This window comes from Leuciscus leuciscus, assembly GCF_965113295.1.
Source record: "Leuciscus leuciscus genome assembly, chromosome: 12".
Taxonomy (NCBI): domain Eukaryota; kingdom Metazoa; phylum Chordata; class Actinopteri; order Cypriniformes; family Leuciscidae; genus Leuciscus; species Leuciscus leuciscus.
Window position 1 is genome coordinate 1019098 of NC_138736.1, and position 15796 is coordinate 1034893.

Consider the following 15796-nt stretch of genomic DNA (forward strand, 5'->3'; position numbering starts at 1 on the left):
CGAATATCGCATTATTTAATGAGTTATGGCATTTTTCTTCAATATCGTGCAGCGCTAAGAGGAACAATCGGTCGGATCAGAGATCACTGGAGAGAGTTCGGACACACACATCCTCATATGAAGGAGAGTTTGCAACAGAGATAAAGCTCCAGAACTCAGTTTTAGACTTTAACCCGTACTGCTGATCTAGGATCAGGTCTTGCTTATCTGAACGTAATGATGCTGAAAATTCAGCTTTGATCACAGGAATGAATTACAGATTAAAAATGTATTCACATATGTAGAAAACAGCTGTTTTACATTGCAATAATATTTCACTGTTTTACTGTATTTTTGATCTAATAAATGCAGCGTTTTTGAGCAGAAGAGACTCTTTCAAATACTTTTTAAAAATCATATAGACCTCAAACTTTTGACCGGTATTGGATAAAGGGTATTTTTCTAAACACGTAATATTCATAAAACAAAAACACTTCACATTGCCTTTAAAGATGCAGAATTTTAATAATGGGCGATTTATCAGTTATCTTCTAAATTATCATCAGATTATCATATCGATATGAGTATTTTGATACCAGTGCATCACTAACCTCAATTACAGACAAAGTGCCAAATCATTCAAATAAAGGTGTACGATCTTCACAAAACAACAAATTTAGTGGAAATGTGTGTAAACTTCATGGTCCAACTTGGAAGGTTCATCTTTTAAAGAGGCCCTTTCCCAAGTCTTGATGCTGTCTCAGGCTCTACTAGAACAGGTTTTCCAGCTTGAATGTTGATTATTCTCCATTGTTGCGGCTCCTCTCTTCCCAGTCTGTCAGTAACGCTCTGTTTACTTCCTGTCTCTATGAAGCCCCTCCTTCTGAAAAGCACACTGTGCTCTGATTGGTCGGCTGGAGCAGTGTGTTGTGATTGGTCGAGCGCTTCGAGTGTGTTTGGGAAATGTCCCGCCCCTTACCATAACCGCCAGTTTAACACACTACTAACTAACTCAACCAGGCCCCGCCCCTTTATTCTGCGTATGAATTATTTAAATGAGGAATATTGTGACGTGTTCGTTCCCGGGAGAAACTCAAGACTACAATGGAGGCGTTTCAGGAGTTCAGGAACACTGACACTGATATAGAGAAGAACTCTAATTTCACACTAAATAAATAAATAAATAAGCATTCAAAACTTACAGTCTCTCACTTCCGCTAAAATGGATCAGGGTTTTTTTGACATCACTGCAGACTTCAGCTTCTCATCACATCTTGTCCAATCAAATGCTCTCTAGAATCTAAAGCTCCGCCCCCTATGCTGTAAACACCACCTGACCAAAGAGACCGTTGACACATATGGGTTTGAGATGTGAGTTCGGTTGCTCAAACGTTTAAGTTTGTTCGTTGGTTAAGAATGAAATGGCTAGAATTTATTCACATCTCTACTATTGAATTCAAAGTATCATCAGCGCTCGGATTCGCTGTCAAGTACGACTCGCAGTCTGTGAGGTAAACTGAATGCTATTGGCTATTTGAAAAGGGGGAGGGGCCACTCAATAAGTCCCGCCTTAGCTTCCTGTTTCAGTGGAAATTACGTCAATGCATCAAACAAAGCTGCGCGTTCCAAGACACTTCACTGGGCCTTAAAGCTGGATTTTCAGTGCTAATAACTGCTTCAAAACATCTTTGATGCCACAAATATCAGGAAATACAGTGTGAGGAGGACGAAGACTGTCGCCACCGGGAAACTTGCAAACAAAAGTTTATTTCCAATGAATGATAAACCCTGTATGCAAGACTCCCAGAGGTTGTTCAGCAAAGCCAATTAGACTCTTTTAGTGCACAATCTGCATCACGAACTCCATGGATGGTCCATCTCGGGCAGATAACCCATTTTGCATCCTTTCTTCCATTATTGATAATAACTCTGCAAACTATTACCATTCTTTTACACAAATACCCTCTTTTTCTTTCTCTCTATCCGGGTCGTCGACAGAAGTCGCAGTTGTTTCCCCGAGGCCGGCGTTCAATAATTAGTTTTGAGTTTAATGGCTCTGGGAGGGTCGAGGGATTCCTGTAATCCTGCATCTGTTCACCTCTTACTGCTAATCTTCACACACACACACACACACACGCACACACACACACCTGCTCACCTCTTACTGCTAATCTTCCTGCTCGATCTACAGCCGGCACTTTCCCAGCGCTGAGCCCACAGGTAGTAATAATGAGATATGCAAGTCCTCACACACACACACACACACACACACACACACACAAACACACACACACGCTGCTTCTCGGGCCCTCGACTCCTGAACTCTTCCGACAGATTTCCCAGATGACTAAATTAATAACTTTTTTAAAACAAAAATGAAGCATCACTGAACTCACTTAAGCTGGACTGTGACGCTATTTTCTTCTGGAAACAAACTCTGTTGCATTATTCTCCTGTTATCTCTGTAAAGCTGCTTTGAAACACTCTGTATAGTAATAAGCGCTGTATAAATAAAGCTGACTTGACTTGATGGATGTGTCTGTTCCCTCCTTCTCTCGATCAACACAAACACACAAGTTTTTATTTCAAAATGCTCATCATCCACACCAGGGTTATTATCATTAACTAAAACTATTAAAAACATTTCTGTTAAAAAAAATATATGTATATATCGACCACAACAGAGTGAAAAAAGCTAAACGCTGGCGAGCGATAGTGGAGGGGCTTCAGTAACCCGTGAGTGCCGGAACTAAAGTCCCCCTGTAGTCAATCATTTTATCCCTTAAAACTCATCTTTGATCAAAATGACAAAAAATTTCTTCATGCCTTGAAATTGTAAAGTTAGAGTCTCCCTGTGGTGAAAATCCAGCGTTTAATGTAGTTTATGTGTGTATGTGGTGTTTTTAATCTGCTTTAAGACAAACCATGTGTAAGTTCATAAGTCGACAGCATTGCTGAGTATTTCCTCCTTAAAACTGCAGTGAACCAAAGACAGTCTCAAACACACGCTTTGAAATCGCTGGTGTTTCTGACGTCACAAACTACCTTGTAACCAATCAGATCAACGTGTGATCGTCAACCAGTGGATCTCTGAGCTGAGTGAGTGAGTGGAGGCGGGGCTCATATGCGTATTCATAGAACCGTGCATACTAAATGAGGCAAGGGTGTCGAGTTACATTCAAGTAATAAAAATCTTTACAGCATGAATGTAAATGTCAAATGTCATTTTGGTGATCAAAGATGAGTTCTAAGGGATACAATTATTGACTACAGGTGGACTTTAATTCCATAACTTCCAGAAGTAATTACAAACGGTATTTAAAAAAAATATATATAATTAATAAAAAGGTAATTACAAAGGAAAGCTCCACACAAGCCTCTCGCACTCCTCTTGGTCGCATCATTATCAGTAGAGGAGAGCGATACCTCGATGCTCTCTGGCACACCAGGCTCGTTAGCAAGCCCATGATTATCTGTAATTAGTGAGTAACTCCGGCCAGGCAGAGCTCCGCCCTCCACAGGTGCTGACACTAAACACACTCATTAATACTGCAGAATGAAGATCAAACAGGCTTTAATTGAGCCTGGCTTCACTTCATAAAGCTGACGATCGAGGAGGAGGGGGTCCTGCCTAATCACAGACAATTACGGCAAATTCACAATTATTTGATAGAAACTTCAAGTCTGAGCAACAGCAGAGATGATGAGCAGAACACACAGATGGACGGTCTGGTGCTCCTCATGTGCGTGTGTGTCTGTATCCATGATGAGGTTTGATGGACACTCATCCGAGACACTGTGACACGTCCGATCGTTCATGACCTCGACTGACACGTGTGGGCCATTGAAGTCCAAAATATGATCCTGACACACAAATCATGTCCAGTTCGCCTCGATTTTACATTCGGAACAAAATACAAAACATACTTGACAATGACTATGACAAAAACATGTCAATACCTGACAATGTAATGCATAAAAGTGAAGACAGAAAAAAAAATGATGTTGTGATAATATTATTTATATATAATAATAATAATAATAATAATGTTAGTATATAATAATAATATAATAATAATACATAACACAAATACCGTCAGGTTCGCCTTGATTTTACATTTGGAATGAAATACAAAATAAAACCTTAACAATGTAATGCATAAAAGTGAAGACAGAAAAATACTTATATTGTGATAATATTATTTATATATAATAATATATATAATATATAATAATTTTGTAATAATAATAATAATGTTATAATAATTGATTATTGTTCTATTTAATATTAGATTTTTTACAACACAATTGCAATATAATAATAGTACAATATTTGTCTTAATATTTTCTTAGTAATCATATAATTTCGTAATAATAATAATGTTCTATTGATTGTTCTATTTAATATTACAATACAATAGTAATATAATAATAGTAAAATATTTGTTATTTTCTTGTATAATAATAATAATAATAATAATAATAATATCAAATAATAATAACCATCATCCTTAACAAATCTTTCTATTTGCAGCAGCAAATAAAAGTGTTTTCTGCACTTTAATCCCCTTTTGAGTAAAATAAGTGAATGCAAAACAATATGTAAAAGTATTTCCTCATCTGTCACACAGGACGTTGTTAACATGCGTAACACAGTGTGCATACAGCACTACAGCAGCATCAGTGTGGCAGAACACAACCTATACATACGGCTCTTCACACACACAATCTATTCAAAGGTCAAAGACGGCAGTGTTCATTTCAGCTCTGAGAACACGAGGTGGAAACTCATAACCTGTTAATTACTACTGTAAAACAGCAGCGGTGTGTGTGTGTGTGTGTGTGTGTGTGTGTGTGTGTGTGTGTGTGTGTGTGTGTGTGTGTGTGTGTGTGTGTGTGTGTGTGTCTGTGTGTGTGTGAAACCTTGGGTCTGTGAAACACCGTGACCCTTCGTCCCTCACGGAGAACATCATGTAATGGCTTTTCTCTCTGTGCATCTCAGGTCTGTCCATCTCTCTGCCTCGAGCGCCCGAACCCACTGACCTGAGAGAGAGAGAGAGAGAGAGAGAGAGAGAGAGAGAGCAGTTCTCAGAAAACTCCTCCAGTGTTTCAGGCGTCAGTCAGAGATGAATCTGCATCACTTGTTAAAGGAACCGTCCAGACAGACATGCTATTATTTACTCAGTGCTTCTTTCAGACTGTGTAGAAAACACACATACAGCAGGACGAGAGGTCGGGAGTGATTGGCCAGTGGCCTTTCTGCTAGCAATGGACTAAAACATGCTAGAAACATGCTAAAAATGTGCTAAATCATGCAAAAAACAGGCGTGCAATTGCTAAATATGCTAGCAAAATGCTAAACATGCTAGCAATGTGTTAAATAATGCTAGAAACATGCTAGCAACGTCTGTGATTCTGTGATTCTGTGGAGAAAATGACGACAATTTTCATTCATTTAAAGCCCCTTTCACACAGAGATTCCAGAAAATACACAGATAATGTGTACCGGGATCGTTTGATTGGTTCATTGGTTCAATCTGTGAGTGCATTCACACACATCCCGTAAAGATCCCGCAAGGACAGGTGACATCAGGATGTGTTAACTCCTGTCAGATGTCAGTTCTGCTGATCACTCTTCGTCATTTCTACATGAAGACGAGTCCACACTCCCCAGTAGTGCCACTGGGTTTGCCGAGGCTTGTTCCCCATACGCTGTAGCATAGGCTGTAGAAAGACCCGTGCGATGACACGAGCATCATAACTACGACACACCCCTTACGGCATTGGTCCTGGCTTTTGTTCACACAGGGCGCGTTCCGGGACTGGTCCCGGCAATGTTACTAGGTCCCCATCCCGGCATCGACCCCGGCATCAATCCCGGGACATGTTTGCGTTCACACAGAAGGCACTCTAGCAATTTTACGGCAATTTCCCAGGATCAACACACTGTGTGAAAGGGGCTTGTGATAGAAACCTGTTAGCAATTGCTAAAACATGGTAACAATGAGCTAAATCATGCTAGAAACATGCTAAAACAAGGTAGCAATATGCTAAATAATGCTAAAACATGCTAGCAATGTGCTAAATCATGTTATGCTAGCAACATGCTAAAACATGCTAAAACATGCTAGCAATTGCTAAATCATGTTATGTTAGCAATTTGCTAAAACATGCTAGCAATTTGTTAAATCATGTTATGCTAGCAACATGCTAAACATGCTAGCAATGTGCTAAAACATGCTAGCAATGTGCTAAATCATGTTATGCTAGCAACATTCTAAAAAATGCTAGCAATGTGTTAAATAATGCTAGAAACATGCTAGCAACGCCTATGATTCTGTGGAGAAAACGATGAGAATTGTAATTTCGCATGAACGTCTTCTGTGGATCAGGCGCTCAGACAGTGGCGTTTCTGAACCCCTCAGGATCAAACTCCCACGGCCACAAGCCACGAGCTTCCCATCCAACAAATCAATTTCCATCTCCGTATCATCCCGTCTCAATATGACTTTCCCCAGGCTATCGATCACCAAAAGAGTTCAGAGATGAAATTGAAATTGAATGATGCCTCCATTCTAAGCGCAGAGGATCAATGTACAGATGCAAGAAGGTGCCGGCAAGATTAATTAATAAATTCATTGATTGCTTAAGAGGGACACGACAGGGAGCATTAGGAAGGCTTTCTGTTCTCCTTCTATGAAAATGCGATAATCAAGTTTGAAGTCGATGTCCTCTGCCGTCTCAGGGGCTCATCGAGGGGAAAACTAAATCTGAAAGGCTTTAAGGACACGAGTCGTTCAGAGACAGCAGAGAACTGGACTCTGAGAAACAGATGGCAGGATTACATCAGAAACTTCCAGGAGACAATGTGTCGAGATGAATATCTATCACACAGATGGAGAATGTGAAGACCGGCCCGTCCTCAGCCAAAGGCAAGTCATTCCGCTCGGCGGCCATCTTTGAAACGTCACGTAAGCAATGCTTGTGTCTCTCAGCATGAGGAAACATCAAATCCTCCAGAGCTGTTCACCAAATTTCAGATTTGAAATCACCAATGAAATCTGAGTTTTCCTAGAGGGCTGAATGTACAACCAAGCATTCAATGTGACCAGCGAAGTCTGACTCACAAACACATGACATTTAAAGGGATGGTTCGGAGTAAAGTCAACCTAGGGTCCTTTGCACCATGACCTCGAGCCAAATATCAAATAGAATTCTAGATTCTATATCAAAAGAAACGGCTTAAATTATTGCATAATCCTTTCATGTTTAATGGTTATTTAAAGTTGTAGTCTATAATTTTATATCACCAAAATTACATATTTAAAGGTTTTTTCCTTGAAAAACAAAGTTCTTCATGCCTTAAAATATCTTGAATGTAACTCGACACCCTTGCCTCATTTAGTATGTGTGGTTCTATGAATATGCAAATGAGCCCCGCCTCCACTCACTCACTCAGCTCAGAGATCCACTGGTTGACGATCACACGTTGATCTGATTGGTTACAAGGTAGTTTGTGACGTCAGAAACACCAGCGATTTCAAAGCGTGTGTTTGAGACTGTCTTTGGTTCACTGCAGTTTTAAGGAGGAAATACTCAGCAATGCTGTCGACTTATGAACTTACACATGGTTTGTCTTAAAGCAGATTAAAAACTCCACATAAACTGGATTTTCACCACACTTTAAAATACATCTAAAGCCTAATTTGAATAGACAGAAGGAGTGTTTGCACTGACGAAACGATAATGACTTTATTTAGCTCTTTTTTAGCATATTTAGCAGCATCTGTCGAGCTGATTGTGGGAGGCACTGGATAAATGCAGGTTTTTACAATAAAATACGGCATGCATGAAGTGCCACACTTGTTTAGTAAAATCATCCCCATACAGAGGAAAGTGCAAATAAACCAAACTCAGCTCTTTCCAAGCATTCAGAGACATCAGTCTTCTCTCTGCACGTGGACACTGAGCTTCGGGACCGCTGGTGTCCTCAGGAGAACAGAATATGATGATTTCTCAAAAAATAAATAAATAAAATGAATCCCTAATCCAGTATTAATATCAAACCATCTTTCACATCACTCCCACACAGTCTTGAAACAGCCAGCTTCTCCTGAGAAATACTATTACAACTCCATGTAACTTGTGTCTGTAAGCTTTTACATGAGAAGCAGAAGCTCGTGGACTAAGGGCTCAATATAACACTAGGGTTCTCGATATTAAAGAACGCTTTATACAGAAAAGGCTCTATATAAGGAGTAGTGATCATCAAGGGTTTAACGTTTGAAGCTGAACTCAGGTGTGCTCAGCGCTGTCAAAATAAAAGTCCTGCTTCAGACGTATCGGCCAAACAGAAAAACTTCTCAGTCGTGGCGATATTTAAAAAATGCCAAATACCGGCCGATATATCGCCTTTTGTGATAATATGGGTCAACCAATAATTATTTTGCATTATTACCGCCAATTATATCTGATAATTGAAATAAAGCTGAAATAAAATACAATATTGTTATTACATATTATTTACAAAAAATTTGATTTACAAAAAAAACTAAAATTAAAAGGCATTAAAATGATTGAATACATGAAATAAATCTAAATTAAACCTAAATAGCAATATAAAAAAAAATGAAATGACAAAAGCACAGTGTTACAATAAAAAAAAATTTTTTTAATTAACATGAAAGCTAAAAAAAAATCTAAATATTAAAAATGACATTGATATTCTTTCATGTTTAAGGGGTTATTTAAGTTTGTTCTAGCGATAAGTTTACGAGCTGTTAAACATTAAATAAAAAAAATTTAAATAAATGATTTACTTCATTCAAAACAAATCTATAAAAGTTGGAAACGGTTCCACATATGAAGTGCCTGACGGAACATTCAAGCTTCTATTCAGAACATTTTCTTCTAAGATTCTCAATTGTCATCTATGGTTCCACAGAATCTTTCCATCGCACGGAAGATCTTTATAGTGGAAGAAGTTCTTCACACTAAGAAAAACATGGATCTTTAAATAACGGATCACTGAAAGGTTCTTTAGGGAACCAGAAAACCCTCTTTTTGAAGCTTTATTTTTAAGAATGCATGTCTCCACCTGAACCAACATCCAGCGAACCTGACCGAGGATAACTGCGGAAAAGGGAAGCGAGGGATGGAGAAGAGAAGGAAGACATGCAGTGGATCGACACGCTCGAATGGAGACTCACAACCGTACAACCATTCTGCCGTTCTCAATGAATATGGAACAATCCCATCATGCAACATTACCCAGATCATTCCACGGGTCTCGTGACACTTCCTCTGGGATGAACATGGAAAAGACACAATAGATTTCTCAAACAATAGAGAGAGAGAGAGACGGGGAGAGAGACAGAGTGTGTGTGTGTGTGTGTGTGTGTGTGTGTGTGTGTGTGTGTGTGTTATTACACTGAGAGAGTTTCTCCCGTTAGCTGTTATATACAGACACAACAGAAGAACAGACTCACACTGAGAGAAACCGCTGAGACTCAGTTCTGTATCGCCCCGTCTCACACACACACACACACACACACACACACACACACACACACACACACACACACACCAGCTGACTATAGTTGAGCTGTTTAACTGAAAGAAACTCAGTTAAAACATTGTTGCGTCTCAAGATGCACATCAGGCACGTTTATAAAAGCCTAATCCTGACTTCATCTCTCTCTCTCTCTCAGCTCAGTCACTCTAGGACCGGTTACAATCAACTGTATATTTCTAAACCGTATTCAATTGAATTATATATGAAATCTGTACAGATCTGACTTCCCCCAGCTGCATATAATCCCACTAAATGAAACACTGGTTAAGTTCACAGTAACAGTGTAAACGCCCTTCAGTTCATCATGTAAAGCGTAGGAGATCTGGATCAATAGCGAGATGAATGTGTGTGTGATATTGAGCTGAACTGAAGAAAACACAGCCTTTGTTTTCTATTTCTCTCTATATTTCTCTCTCTTCATCTTCTACTATGAACTTCTTATTAAACTTCTCTCTCCTGTTGCTTGCATTAAACCCTCTGGTGCTCTTCGTGCGTCGCTCAAAAATGACAGAATCTTTTTTTTATTTCAATTAAATTAATGTACTAGCCTGGGAAAACCCAGACAACTTCCGGCAAATTTAGATTTGCTCTGCAAGTAGTCTGGCAAAGAGATCCTTCAAGCCTATTTCTAATCCGTCGAAATCGCAGCACCAATCAGAAACGTTGAGGCGGGCTTTACACGATGACGATCGCTCTGATTGGTTTTAGTTCTATCCAATTGCGCCCAGAGGCATTTGAGCGACGTGAAGCTTCGACATTTCAGCCCGGGTGATGGACGAGTCCACCTCTGAGCCCTCAGCCTCTGCTTCCTCAATGGAAGACGTGACGGCGGAATTGAGGAGATCCTCGAAGTATTCCTTCCACCGTCCGGTGATATCCCCAGTCGAGGTCAACAGCTCCCCACCTCTACTGTAGACAGCGTTGGTAGGGCACTGCTTCCCCCTCCTGAGGCGCCGGACGGTTTGCCAGAATCTCTTCGAGGCCAGCCGATAGTCCTTCTCCATGGCCTCACCGAACTCCTCCCAGGCCCGAGTTTTTGCCTCCACAACCACCCGGGCTGCAGTTCGCTTGGCCTGCCGGTACCCGTCAGCTGCCTCAGGAGTCCCACAAGCCAACCAGGCCCGATAGGACTCCTCCTTCAGCTTGACGGCATCCCTTACTTCCGGTCTCCACCACCGGGTTCGGGGATTGCCGCCTCGATGGGCACCGGAGACCTTATGGCCACAGCTCCGAGTGGCCGCTTCGACAATGGAGGTGGAGAACATGGTCCACTCGGACTCAATATCTCCAGCCTCCCTCGGGATCCGGTCGAAGCTCCGCCGGAGGTGGGAGTTGAAGATCTCTCTGACAGGAGACTCGGCCAAACGTTCCCAGCAGACCCTCACAGTACGCTTGGGTCTGCCGAGTCTGTCCAGCTTCCTCCCCCGCCATCGGATCCAACTCACCAACAGGTGGTGATCAGTTGACAGCTCCGCCCCTCTCTTTACCCGAGTGTCCAAGACATACGGCCGCAGGTCAGATGAAACGACCACAAAGTCGATCATCGACCTCCGGCCTAGGGTGTCCTGGTGCCACGTGCACTGATGGACACCCTTATGGAGTCCCCAGTTGGAGCACTTTCCAGCAACCCTACCAGAGACCCCAAGAAGGCCGGGTACTCTGCACTGCCGTTTGGCCCGTAGGCACACACGACAGTGAGAGACCTATCCCCGACCCGTAGGCGCAGGGAAACGACCCTCTCGTTCACCGGGGTGAACTCCAACACATGGCGGCTGAGCTGGGGGGCTATAAGCAAAGGGGGGGATATCATGGTACTAAATTATATTTACGCTGTATTTATAATCCATTTATTCACCTGAAAATTACATTTCCAACTTAAACTGTGGTAAATCTTGAACGCTTTAGAGCGACAGACTGAAGACGACACTTGGCAGATTATTGCTGAATTGAAGAAAGAGAACTTAAAAAAGTTACAGATTTTTACGTGTTTTGTTATGAAAAATTTGCAAAAATACTATTTTAAATTTTATATGAAATATATACTTTCAAAAACGTTTTACTCTAAAATTGAGAAAATAAAAACCATAAATCTAAAAAAGTTGTGTTCAAAATTTGAGCTTGATATCTAAAAAAAAAATTCTTTCAGTGAGTGTATTTCAGTGAGAGTGTGTTTCAGTGAGAGTGTGTTTCGGTGAGTGTGTATTTCAGTGAGAGTGTGTTTCAGTGAGTGTTTCAGTGAGTGTGTGTTTCAGTGAGAGTGTGTTTCAGTGAGTGTGTATTTCAGTGAGAGTGTGTTTCAGTGAGTGTTTCAGTGAGTGTGTGTTTCAGTGAGAGTGTGTTTCAGTGAGAGTGTGTTTCAGTGAGTGTTTCAGTGAGAGTGTGTTTCAGTGAGTGTGTGTTTCAGTGAGAGTGTGTTTCAGTGAGTGTGTGTTTCAGTGAGTGTGTGTTTCAGTGAGAGTGTGTTTCGGTGAGTGTGTATTTCAGTGAGAGTGTGTTTCAGTGAGTGTTTCAGTGAGTGTGTGTTTCAGTGAGAGTGTGTTTCAGTGAGAGTGTGTTTCAGTGAGAGTGTGTTTCAGTGAGTGTTTCAGTGAGTGTGTGTTTCAGTGAGAGTGTGTTTCAGTGAGAGTGTGTTTCAGTGAGAGTGTGTTTCAGTGAGTGTGTATTTCAGTGAGAGTGTGTTTCAGTGAGAGTGTGTTTCGGTGAGTGTGTGTTTCAGTGAGTGTTTCAGTGAGAGTGTGTTTCAGTGAGAGTGTGTTTCAGTGAGAGTGTGTTTCAGTGAGAGTGTGTTTCAGTGAGTGTGTATTTCAGTGAGAGTGTGTTTCAGTGAGAGTGTGTTTCAGTGAGTGTTTCAGTGAGAGTGTGTTTCAGTGAGTGTTTCAGTGAGTGTGTGTTTCAGTGAGAGTGTGTTTCAGTGAGAGTGTGTTTCAGTGAGTGTGTGTTTCAGTAAGAGTGTGTGTTTCAGTGAGAGTGTGTGTTTCAGTGAGTGTGTGTTTCAGTGAGTGTGTGTTTCAGTAAGAGTGTGTGTTTCAGTGAGAGTGTGTGTTTCAGTGAGTGTGTGTTTCAGTGAGAGTGTGTTCGGCTGCAGTACCAAGCCACTAGAGGAAATTCGTTTCCCATTCATTTCCAATGCCCTCATCTCTGTCCGCGAGGAGCACAAGTGTGACTATTGTTTTCAGGACCATTTAACCTGTTACAATCATGACCATTATTTTTGTGTGAGTGTTTTCACACACCAAGTGCCAAAACCTTCACCAAGTTTCGAACCATTCCGATGAAGAATTTAAACAAACAAAACATTTTTTAAATTTTTCGGTAAAAAATGACTGACGAGCACCAGAGGTTTTTCTGTCCGATTTCTGCTTCTTTTTTAGTTTTTTTTTTTTGTGAGGCAGGTTTTCTGCTCGTGTTGGAAAACCTTCCCGTTACAATTACACCGGAAGACGAACGTAAGCAGTTCCAGACGTGTATTCATCCACAGGCGAGTTGAACTCCTCGTTTGCAGCACTAAACCTCTCCGGGAAGCAGAGGACCGAATCTGGGTCCAAAACTCATCCCAGATTCATGACCTCATGTGAGTCTCCCCACGGCTTCCGAGAGGTCAGCTCGTGTCTCCAGCAATAGCGGTAAGTAACCTCTTTTCCATCGGCCCAGCAAGATCCCAGTTTATAAAGCCTCTTTCCAGCAGATAGTTTCAGGAAGCGGCTGATCCTCAGTGTTGCTGGACAGAAGCACAGTTGGAGGAATTTTAATGAACATTGTAAATGGATGTTTCTGCTCACCATGGGAGCATTTGTTTGGACATAATTAGTGTCACAGATGGAAAATTGAGCCATATGTGTCGGCACAAGCACACGTTAATAACTGATGAGCCGAGACCTCTGGTTTAACCGATCCCCTTCATCCCGGGTCTGATGAGAACACACACGTGTGTGTTTTAGTCCACACTATCAGTGTTCACTGAGACAGAGAAACCAGCTCCAGGAATATTACAAACCGCTTCAACAATAAGGATTTTTCAGCAGGTCAAATTTTTACCTGCAGGACAAAAAGCTAAAAAAAAAAATGTAAACAATTTTTTTTTTTTATAATAATGTTAAACAATAAAATACTATTTCAGTTTTTCTACTTCAAAAAAATCACATTTAATTCAATGTGTAATTACTTGTGAAATTTACTAGCAATTTGAGAGATTTTTACATTTGCTACAAATATTTATATTATTTTACATTTTTAATAATTTCTTATTTACATTTTGATTGGATGTATACTGTATGTATAGGTTTAAACCCAGGGCAAATCTCATACTGTATAAATATGATATTTTGATAAAGATAATATTTCCTAGGACATCATCTTTTTTGCCACTACTGTATATGTATATGCATTTATTTTGCAGTAAAATAAAACCTGTAGCTGTAGTTTTGCTTTTTCTGCCAAAAACTTTTCTCAGATAAATACCTCAACCAAGTTTGGTGTTTTGTTCTTCCCTCATATTTAACATTTAAAAAAAAAATTATCACACAAAAAAAACAACAAGCTGGAAATGGCTAATAAATGTATGATTTAATTTATATAAATTTATATTTCATGAATATGAAATATCACATTAAAGTCCCCCTGTGGTGAAAATCCAGCGTTTAATGTAGTTTATGTGTCTATGTGGTGTTTTTAATCTGCTTTAAGACAAACCATGTGTAAGTTCATAAGTCGACAGCATTGCTGAGTATTTCCTCCTTAAAACTGCAGTGAACCAAAGACAGTCTCAAACACACGCTTTGAAATCGCTGGTGTTTCTGACGTCACAAACTACCTTGTAACCAATCAGATCAACGTGTGATCGTCAACCAGTGGATCTCTGAGCTGAGTGAGTGAGTGGAGGCGGGGCTCATTTGCATATTCATAGGATAATCAAGATATTTTAAGGCATGAAGAGATTTTCTTCAAGGTAAAACGTTTAAACATGTAATTTTGGTGATTAAAGAGGAGTTTTAAGGGATACAATTATTGACTACGGTGGACTTTAAGTAATTTGTGGCTCATCACCACAGGAACTCACACATCAGGCAAACAGCTGGACTTGGTCTACACACGCAACTGCATCACAGACAACATTTTGGTGAAATCTCTCCACGTTTCAGATCATTTCCTCATTACTTTCAATCTACACCTCTCTCCCCGTGCACCACCAACCCCCCAAGGTCATTTTAACATCTTCTCTAGACAATATCTACCCTCTCTCGGTCGGTCAGAAATCTTGGAGTAATATTTGATGACCAGCTGACCTTCACAGACCACATTTCAAAGACAGCTCGATCATGCAGGTTTGCATCAGGAAGATCAGGCCCTTCCTAACTGAGCATGCAACACAACTTCTCGTCCAGGCCCTGGTCATCTCTAGGCTTGACTACTGCAATGCTCTTCTGGCTGGACTTCCATCATGTGCAACCAAACCCCTACAGATGATTCAGAATGCTGCAGCTCGTCTCTTCTTCAACGAGCCCAAGAGGGCCCACGTCACTCCTCTGTTCATCTCTCTGCACTGGCTACCTCTCTCTGCTCGCATCAAGTTCAAGGCACTGACGCTTGCTTACAGATCTATCACAGGCTCAGCTCCCTCCTACTTTCACTCACTCCTACGAGTCTACATCCCTACCAGACACCTACGATCGGTCAACGAGCGACGGCTCGTGGAGAGCCACACAATCACTCTCCAGAACATTCTCATTCACTGTTCCCTGCTGGAGGAATGATCTCCCACCCTCATCCGGACCGCAGAATCCCTGACAACATTCAAAAGACAGCCGAAAACTCAACTCTTCCGTGAGCACTCAACCTCATAAAAACTAAAAACTTTTCCTCCCTTGTCTGGCTTATGCTTCTCTGAGCAATGCCTGAACTTTGTATTTTGAGTTGTTTTTGCCTCTTCACGATGACTCGCTTAATTTAGTCCTCATTTGTAAGTCGCTTTGGATAAAGGCGTCTGCTAAATGACTAAATGTAAATTTGAGTTATCACTAACTATCCCTTTATCCTTCCTCAGCTTCAGCCTTTTGTTTCTGATGCAACGCAGCAACAATAACAGGTTCAATCCCCTGAAGTCTCCCATTGTGAGGAGTCTCACACACACACACACACACACAAGTGGTCTGAAGGGGGAGTGGCTAAAATGCTAATTAGCGAGCACATGAATAAAGGTATCAAAGTGAGTGTGAAGGAGTAAGTCTGCTGAATCGATGCGAGGTA